We start from the raw sequence: 10,000 nt of genomic DNA on the forward strand, positions 1-10,000 counted from the left end.
AAGGATACAAATTACATAGAATATTGCATTATATAGAATACGATAGCAAAAGCATACATGTGCAAATATTATTCGAGGGACATAATAGCAATTATAGCAGACATAAGTTATAAATATAAATGGTTATTTCAAGATTACACAGAGAGAGAGAAAGAGAGAGAATTATAAAAAAGGATGTTGAAAGGAAAATGTCATAGGAGATAGATAGATAGAGAGAGAGAGAGAATTCAAACAGTTAGAAAAAAAGAGCAAAAGAGAAGAAAAAGAAAGAAAGAAGGAAAAAAGATAGAAAGAAAGAGAAGAAAATAGAAATAAATAAAAACGACAGACAGGAAGCACCAACGAAAGAACACAAAAGAACAGCGCACACCTTCCAAAAGTCGGTTACAGGAACACTATCGGACACCGCTGCGCCGATCAATCAGTCTGCCGTATTAATTCTTCATGGGTGAACCCTTGTAAAAATCTCTCGGCTCTGGCGGTACCGCAAATGGCAGTTAGGAAAGGGGGAGACGAAGAGAGAGAAAGAGAGATAGAGAGTGAGAAAGCCGACTGAAAAGCAGACAGGCAGAGAAAGCGACACACCCACAGAGACGTAAAACCAACAAGGATGACCCAGAAAAGGCAAAATGAAATCGAGATACAATAACAAGAAAAAAACAAAACAAAACAAAAAAAAAAAAAAAAAAAAAAGAGACAGAAAAAGAAAGAAAGAAAGAAAGAAAAAATCCGAAAAACAAAATACGAAAACGAAAAACAAAATAAAACCATAACAAAGAGAACCATCGAAACAGTTCGTCTCCCTAGCGAGTGCATCCAATAAAGATTTATTTTTCTTATCCAGCAGACACACTTCGGCCAATTCCCGCGGTTTTATGTCACAACAGCAGCCATTTGTCCGACACTGAGCTAGTTTTCGCAGTGTTAAGAACAAGCCTCGAGAACATAACTGTCATCTGAAATCTCCTTCGTTCGCCACTATAGACTGGGAATGACTGTACGTGGAAGCTATTTATCACCTTATAAGACATCCAGATACATTTCTGGTCTTTGGGTTTCGAGGAGGAGGAGAGAAGAGGGGGAGAAAAGGGGTTGGGGGAGGTGGAGAAGGGAAGGGGGGAGAGGGAAAAAGGTGGGGGGGGATCAGGGGAAGGGGAAGACACATTTCTGGTCTTTGGAGGGAAAGGGAAAGAGGAGAGGGGGGAAGGTAGAGGAGGGAAGGGGGAGAGGTAAAGGAAGGGAGGGGGAGAGGAGAGGGAAGGGAGGGGGAGAGGGAAAGAGGGAAGGAAGGGGGGGGGATGAGGGAGAGAGAGGAAGATATAGAGACAGAGAAGGAGACAGATAGATAAATAAATAGAATAAAGAAGAAAGAAAATAAGAGGCAAAAATGAAGTCAGAGAAATGGATACTAAGTCAAGCAGACAGCCAGCCGTTTGGGGTTCAAGGAGGAAGGAGACAGGAAAGGGAAGGGGAGGAGGGGGTGAGAGGGGAGTGAAGAAGAGTGATGGAAGAGTATAGAGACAAAGACAGTGACAGGCAGACAGGCTTTCGAGTGATGGACACACACACGAAAAGAGAGAAAGAAAGAAGGAGGCAATAAGATGGAAAGTCGGAGGAACAAACACATGGACAAAGGGACAGAGATAGACAGACAAACATAGAGATAGAGAGAGGCAGACATCCAGAGAAAGAAACAGCCAGCCAGACAGAAAGAGACAAACAGAGAGACAGAGAAAAAGCGACAGGCATATGTTTAGAGAGAAAATGAAAGAAGATGAAGAAGAAGAAGAAGAAGAAGAAGAAAAAAAAAAAAAGGAGCCATGTTTCCAGCGTTCGTCTTATGGATCAGACACAGTTTGTGGGATCTTGTTACAGAGATATGCAACACTTCCATGCGCAAGGGAGAAGAAATTCAATCAAACAATAGCGCGAGTTCGGATGAGCCAGGGGGTGGAGGGGGGAGAAGGAGAGGGAGGGGAGGGGACTAGAGGAGAGGGGAACCGTGGCAGACAGGGAGGGAAGAGGGCTGGAGGGGTGGATATGGTGGGAACGGGGGTGGGGTGGGGGTGGAGGCGTGGCAGAAAGCGAGAGAAGGGTAGGAGGAAGGGGACTTGAAAGGGGAGCCTATAGGAGATATTGTAGGCTGGATAAAGGTGGAGGGAAACTATGTGGATGGAAGGGAGGGAGCGTGAGGGGAAACGATGTAGGCTGGAGAGGGGTGTGAGGGCTAGAGAGAGCCTATGTGCAGCCTAGAGAAAAGCGAATAGTGGGCAGGGAGCTAGAAGTCAGGTAGGGGAGGCACATTGAGAAAACACGTGTTAGAAAAATGGAATATTGTAGTAAACTAAACAGGGTCGGATGGGAGTATCAGTAAGTGAAAAATTACCCAAAACAAACACAGCAACGTCGATACACAGATATAATAATACACAGTAACAGTCTGAACGAAATGAAAGTTGTGACGTTTCGAACTTTTTTGAAAGTTCATTATCAGACAAGAAAGGAATAGTAAAAATGAACATAAACTAAAATATATAGTAGGCAAAAAGGCCGTAAAAAACAAAGGCTGGATCAGGTCACTGAAGGAGGGTGTCTGATGATGACCTTTTAAAAAAAGTTCGAAACGTCACGACTTATTTCGCTCGAACTCTAGTTAAGCTTTATTAAGTAAAGTAGTACGACATCACAGAAAACTAAACAGAGAGTAGACTTGACATTGTTGCAAAAGGCCTACCAATGTCGGACATGGGGGGGGGGGGGAGTCATGTAGCCAGCACTGTTCCCTCGAGGCTTGTACAACGTTCCCTTCTGGTGGCGAATTCATTTTAGAATGTTGTGCTATGTTCTGTTTTTTTTTTTTTTTTTTTTTTTTTATACAACATATGCCCTGTCTTTTTCCGGTTTGTTTCTTCAATATTTGTTATTGTTGTTTTGTTTCTCTTTGTCTTACCCATGTTCTTTTCCTCCTGTCCTGCCTCTCTTTTTCCCACCATATGCTAAACATAATACCTACCATCTCCATAAAATACATACGAAATGACACATCCTCCTAACACCTACCACTGTCATAACACACACACACACACACGCGCACATCCCCCTCCCCCTCCTCCCCCCCCCACACCACCTGAGAACTTCCCCCAAAACAGTCTTCATAAACCGTGCATAATTTAGCCACGTAATAACGGTCTCGTCGGCCCAGTGATAATGCGTCTTTGATAAGTCATCGGAGGAAACACACATTGTCAAGGCGAGTTTCATCTGCTCCTGCCCTGTGTATTCGAAGACGCCTGGCTCGTGTTATCTCCCGCCGAGTACTTGTTCGCTTTTCGTGTGTTGTGTTGCGAACACTGGCTGCGGGACTGGGTCATTGTTTGTTTGTTTGTCTGTGCTTCGGTAAGCAGGACTGGGTCATTGTTTGTTTGTTTGTCTGTGCTTCGGTAAGCAGGACTGGGTCATTGTTTGTTTGTTTGTCTGTGCTTCGGTAAGCAGGACTGGGTCATTGTTTGTTTGTTTGTCTGTGCTTCGGTAAGCAGGACTGGGTCATTGTTTGTTTGTTTGTCTGTGCTTCGGTGAGCGGGACTGGGTCTTTGTTTGTTTGTTTGTCTGTGCTTCGGTAAGCAGGACTGGGTCATTGTTTGTTTGTTTGTCTGTGCTTCGGTGAGCGGGACTGGGTCTTTGTTTGTTTGTTTGTCTGTGCTTCGGTGAGCGGGACTGGGTCATTGTTTGTTTGTTTGTCTGTGCTTCGGTAAGCAGGACTGGGTCATTGTTTGTTTGTTTGTCTGTGCTTCGGTGAGCGGGACTGGGTCTTTGTTTGTTTGTTTGTCTGTGCTTCGGTGATCGGGACTGGGTCATTGTTTGTTTGTTTGTCTGTGCTTCGGTGCGCGGGACTGGGTAATTGTTTGTTTGTTTGTCTGTGCTTCGGTGATCGGGACTGGGTCATTGTTTGTTTGTTTGTCTGTGCTTCGGTGCGCGGGACTGGGTCTTTGTTTGTTTGTTTGTCTGTGCTTCGGTAAGCAGGACTGGGTCATTGTTTGTTTGTTTGTCTGTGCTTCGGTGAGCGGGACTGGGCCATTGTTTGTTTGTTTGTCTGTGCTTCGGTGAACGGGACTGGGTCATTGTTTGTTTGTTTGTTTGTCTGTGCTTCGGTAAGCAGGACTGGGTCATTGTTTGTTTGTTTGTTTGTCTGTGCTTCGGTAAGCAGGACTGGGTCATTGTTTGTTTGTTTGTCTGTGCTTCGGTGAGCGGGACTGGGTCTTTGTTTGTTTGTTTGTCTGTGCTTCGGTGCGCGGGACTGGGTAATTGTTTGTTTGTTTGTCTGTGCTTCGGTGAGCGGGACTGGGTAATTGTTTGTTTGTTTGTCTGTGCTTCGGTGATCGGGACTGGGTCATTGTTTGTTTGTTTGTCTGTGCTTCGGTGAGCGGGACTGGGTCATTGTTTGTTTGTTTGTCTGTGCTTCGGTGCGCGGGACTGGGTCATTGTTTGTTTGTTTGTCTGTGCTTCGGTGCGCGGGACTGGGTAATTGTTTGTTTGTTTGTCTGTGCTTCGGTGATCGGGACTGGGTCATTGTTTGTTTGTTTGTCTGTGCTTCGGTGCGCGGGACTGGGTCTTTGTTTGTTTGTTTGTCTGTGCTTCGGTGAACGGGACTGGGTCATTGTTTGTTTGTTTGTCTGTGCTTCGGTGAGCGGGACTGGGTCATTGTTTGTTTGTTTGTTTGTACTTCGGTAAGCGGGACTGGGTCATTGTTTGTTTGTTTGTCTGTGCTTCGGTGAGCGGGACTGGGTCATTGTTTGTTTGTTTGTCTGTGCTTCGGTGAGCGGGACTGGGTCATTGTTTGTTTGTTTGTCTGTGCTTCGGTGAGCGGGACTGGGTCATTGTTTGTTTGTTTGTCTGTGCTTCGGTAAGCAGGACTGGGTCATTGTTTGTTTGTTTGTCTGTGCTTCGGTGAGCGGGACTGGGTCTTTGTTTGTTTGTTTGTCTGTGCTTCGGTGAGCGGGACTGGGTCTTTGTTTGTTTGTTTGTCTGTGCTTCGGTGAGCGGGACTGGGTCTTTGTTTGTTTGTTTGTCTGTGTTTCGGTGAACGGGACTGGGTCATTGTTTGTTTGTTTGTCTGTGCTTCGGTGAGCGGGACTGGGTCATTGTTTGTTTGTTTGTCTGTGCTTCGGTGAACGGGACTGAGTCATTGTTTGTTTGTTTGTTTGTTTGTGCTTCGGTGAGTGGGACTGGGTCATTGTTTGTTTGTTTGTTTGTCTGTGCTTCGGTGATCGGGACTGGGTCATTGTTTGTTTGTTTGTTTGTCTGTGCTTCGGTGAGCGGGACTGGGTCATTGTTTGTTTGTTTGTCTGTGCTTCGGTGAACGGGACTGAGTCATTGTTTGTTTGTTTGTTTGTGCTTCGGTGAGTGGGACTGGGTAATTGTTTGTTTGTCTGTGCTTCGGTGATCGGGACTGGGTCATTGTTTGTTTGTTTGTTTGTCTGTGCTTCGGTGATCGGGACTGGATCATTGTTTGTTTGTGTTTCTGTATTTCGTTTAGTTTGTTTAGTTTGAAACCATTTATCTTTCATTTTTCTTTTTATAGCTCATTATCTCTGTCTGTCTGTCATTATGTCTGTATGTCCCTTTTGCTGTCCATGTCTCTTCTTTCTATTTGTCTATCTGGCTATCTGTTTGTCTGTCTGCTGGTCTCACTCTCTCTCTTCATCTCTCTCTCTCTCTCTCTCTCTCTCTCTCTCTCTCTCTCTCTCTCTCTCTCTTATACTCTCTTACTCTTTCTCCTTTTTGGCTTTTAAAAAAAGGATTAACTAACAGGGAATCACACTTTCGTTACATATATTTAAACTCACCAAATTATACTAACCAATTTTAGGTACGAAAAATTTAATCATAAAAATGCAAACTCTTTTTTCCAACATTTCACCGAGAAAAATATAACCTTATTATTTCATATCATAGTTACAAAAATTGAAAAGTAAATGGATTTGTGTTTCCTAAAAGAACGAGTGAATGATCGAATCATTTCGCAAAACGAGGAGGATAATGATGGTGATGACGATGATGACAAGAGTTGTAGTGGTAGTAGAAAAAAATGTATTAATAGTAATAGCAGTAGTAGTGCTATTACTACTACTACCACCACTATTTTTACTACTACTACTTTACCAACAATGTACGTCTCAGAATCTAATATGAACTGTACAAATCATTTAGGCATAGTTCCTATGCCTATTCATGTGTATACAATGTATATAGTATGAATAAACATATCAAAATCAAATCAATTGTAATGATAATAAAAAGGATATATGATGAAAATGCTGCTGTTGATGTTGATGGTAATAAATGAGATTATCCTCTTAATGGTTAATACAAAATTAATATGATAAAAAGTGAGGATTAGCATGTCAATGACAATAATGATATTGATTATGATAATTGGAATGAGGATGATATTGGGGAAAATGTTAATGGTGAGGATGAGGATAATGATGATGATGATTATACCAAAGACAATGATAATAACAAAATGATGATAATGATAATAAAAGTAATAGCAAGGATGATAATGGTAATGACAGTGGGTATGACAATAAAAAATCTAAAAAGAGACGATTGTGATGACAATGGTTATTATAATACCTGGAACAATAATGATAATGGGAATAATAATAAAGGCAGCATTATAAAGATGAATATGATACCAATGGCAATAGTAATGGTAGAATGATAGTAATGATAAAATAATAAAAATGATAAGGATGATAATAACAATGAAGATGATAGTAACGATCCCCAGATATGAAGTACAGAGAAGAAACGAAGGAATCTATCTATGTGAAGTCGACTGGATGAGCGGCACTCGAAAAAATAAACACTTGGAATAATCGTTACTCCTTGCTCTGTTGGCCGAGGGGGAATTGGGTCTAACTACACATGTGTACTTGAGCGTGCGCGCGCGCGCGTGTGTGTGTGTCTGTCTGTGTGCGTTGGTATGTGTGTATATGTGTGTGTTTTTTGTATGTGTTTCGTATGAAAAGCAATGCTGTGACTACGTTTGTGTGTGTTTAAATTTCACTTATTTCGAGTAGCGGACATTGGGTAAAGTTTACCCAAGGAATTTACTCCATTCAAAAAAGCCATTTTGAACAGGCGTCAGATATTAAAAAGGAAATACATTTGAAAAAAAGGTTGATTTTTCTTTATTTTTTTCTCTAATATGTCAATTTTACATCCCATTCTTAAACATGCCCTCATGTATGATTCTTATTTATCTTCTATTGTCCGTTATCATTGCAAGTGTTTAGTTTTTTTTGTGGAAATTGTGTGATTGTGTATTATCAACACGAACACATCGCCAGTGATATAAGTAAATATTTATACATTATTCTTATTGGCGTTTGTTGTGCAACGATGTTTGTCTGCCTTTTGTTTATGAACATATCTGTACATTTTTTATGCGAAGTCATTTGCATCTCGTACCCTTTCCAATAACATTTTGGCTTCTTGGGCGAGTGGCCTGAGAATCTGAGTTTCTGTATTCAAGTAAATTTTTTCCGTGTTATTCCCGTTTCCCTTTTTCCTTCTTCTCTATTTTTTCTTCCACCTTCTATTATCCTTTCGCTTTCCCTCGGTTTATTCTTTGTGTCTTCAGTGCATCGCGTCTTCGCAGGCAATTGCCTTGCATAATTTTGCATATTTCCGCAAATTTATTTTTGATTTCGAGTAGTGGGAGTTGGGTTCAAAATTTTCGGCTCTCGGTTGCCAGCTCGTGTTTATCCAGTCGAGTTTCGGCGTCGTCCATTGTTTCCTTTCATGTTTCCCCGTTTTTTTATTTTTATTTTTATTTATTTTTTACTTCTCTTTCTTTCTACTCTCTCTCTCTCTTTCCCATTTTTCTTCCTCTGTGTTCCTTTCTCTGTGTTTCGTACTATCCAAGTCTTCCTTCGATTCCTCTTGTTGTATCTCTTCTAATCATCTTCTTGCTTCTCCCCTTCCGAATATTACACTTTCTTCCCTTAGTCTATTCACATTTTCCTAATTCCTTTTCGTATTTCATGGCCATTTCTCTCAAATCATATTTCTGAAGGTGTGACTCCTCCCTCGACAGACTTCATATATATCCTTCACTCGCTCAGGATTCCCCCCCGAGATCGCTTTCATCCACCGAACATCCTTCACGCATCAGTATAACAGTTCCCCTCTTCCCCTCAGATCTTCCTCGCATCCTCTCTTCACTCTCTCCTCTCCCCCCCCTCTCTCTCTCTCATTCTTGCTTTGCCTCTATCTCTTTTTTCTTTCTCTCCCTCTGCCTCTCTTTCTTGCTTTTCATCTCTCTTTCTTTCTCCTTTCCTTCCATCTCTATTCCATTCCCTTTCTGCTTGGTTTTCCTCGTCCTTTCCCTCCTTCGCCTTCCCTATCCTATTGCCTCTCTCTCTTTCTCTGTTCTTTCTTTTCTTTTCCCTCCTTCCCACTTCCTCTCCCTCTATATACCATCTTCGTCTCCCACGTCTCTTCCTATTCCTCCCCCTTTCCTCTCCCCTCCTCTTCCTCCGTCTCCCATTCCCACTCCTTCTCTTCCTTTCTCTTCATCTCTCTCGTCCGATGCACGTTTTCTGTCGCCTCTCCTACTCATATTTCACGCTTCTTATCTCATTTTATCTACTTCTTTAACCATCTTGCAATTTCTGTGTCCCCAATTGCTTTCTCTCTCTCCTCCTTATTCCCCTCATAATTCCTCATTTCTTTGATTATCGCGTATATAACCCTTTCCTCCAGCTCCCTTTTACATTTTCTCCCTCACACTTACTTCTCCCATCCCCCCTCATGATTCCTTCTTCACGGTATCCTCTTTCGCTTTCCCTTTCCTCCTCCTTCTCCTACTCCCCTTCTTCACGCCCTCAAAATCTTTCCTTTCTCATTATTCCTCCTTTCTGTCCCCCTTCTGTTTTCCCTCTTGTGAACTTCTCATCCTTTTCTGTATGGTCTTTTTCATCTTCTTTCGACCCTTCCTAGTGTTTTTCTTTTCTCTCTCTCTCTCTCTCTCTCTCTCTCTCTCTCTCTTTTATCTCTCTTTATGCTTTGGAGGTTGCGGTTTCCCCCCTCTTCCATCTTGGGCTTCCTTCAGTGATTTTCTGTGCCATCTCCTCCTTCTATCTTATTTAGCTTGCCTTTTATATGTTTCACTTATTTCCTTATTATTTTTTTATCTTGTTTTTTCTTTCCTTCTTGCTTTCTTCCATCTCCTCATTCTTCTTCTTATTTTTCTTCTACTCTCTTTCACTCCCTCCTTTTCTTTCTCTTATCTACTCCCTAAAATCTTTCCTTTTCTCTCTCTCTCTCTCTCTCTCTCTCTCTCTCTCTCTCTCTCTCTCTCTCTCTCTATCTCTCTGTCTCTTTCACGCTTTCTGTCTTTCTTTTTTTTTCATTTCGTCGCTAATCGTCAAAGTTTGGACCTCATTCCACTTGGCATTGCTCCTCTCTCAGCCTAAGTGATCTCTCGCTTTTAATTTCAACAGCATCTTCACATTACGAATGTTCTTCTAAATTAATTCTCTCTTTTAATCATTTTCTATTTGTTTGTTTGTCTGCATGTATGTCTGAGTGTCTCTATCTATCTGTCTCTTTCTCTCCCTCTTTCTCTCTCTCTCTCTTTCTCTCTCTCTCTCTCTCTCTCTCTCTCTCTCTCTCTCTCTCTCTCTCTCTCTCAGTTAATCCCTAGTTTATGGTTCAATTTTTCATCTGTGAAATTTACAGCCTTCAGGCACTTTTACCTTAAGAATTCTGTGTCGTTGATATCAACATTATTACTAATTAATTGACTAATTACTAGATCAGTGCTTAATATATAAATGATCCAACTTTATCTCCATAACGGATCTTCTTAATCAATGTTTTGAAGTGTTTTGAAAAAAATGTTCCGATGAATACCACGAATACCATGTTTTACAACAATTTCAGGTGTTATTGCTTTTGTTATCAAAGTCGACCTTTCATCTATAAGAGC

Source organism: Penaeus japonicus, unplaced genomic scaffold, assembly GCF_977035675.1.
Source record: "Penaeus japonicus unplaced genomic scaffold, GWHDUDI00000001_assembly GWHDUDI00000022, whole genome shotgun sequence".
NCBI classification, from domain to species: domain Eukaryota; kingdom Metazoa; phylum Arthropoda; class Malacostraca; order Decapoda; family Penaeidae; genus Penaeus; species Penaeus japonicus.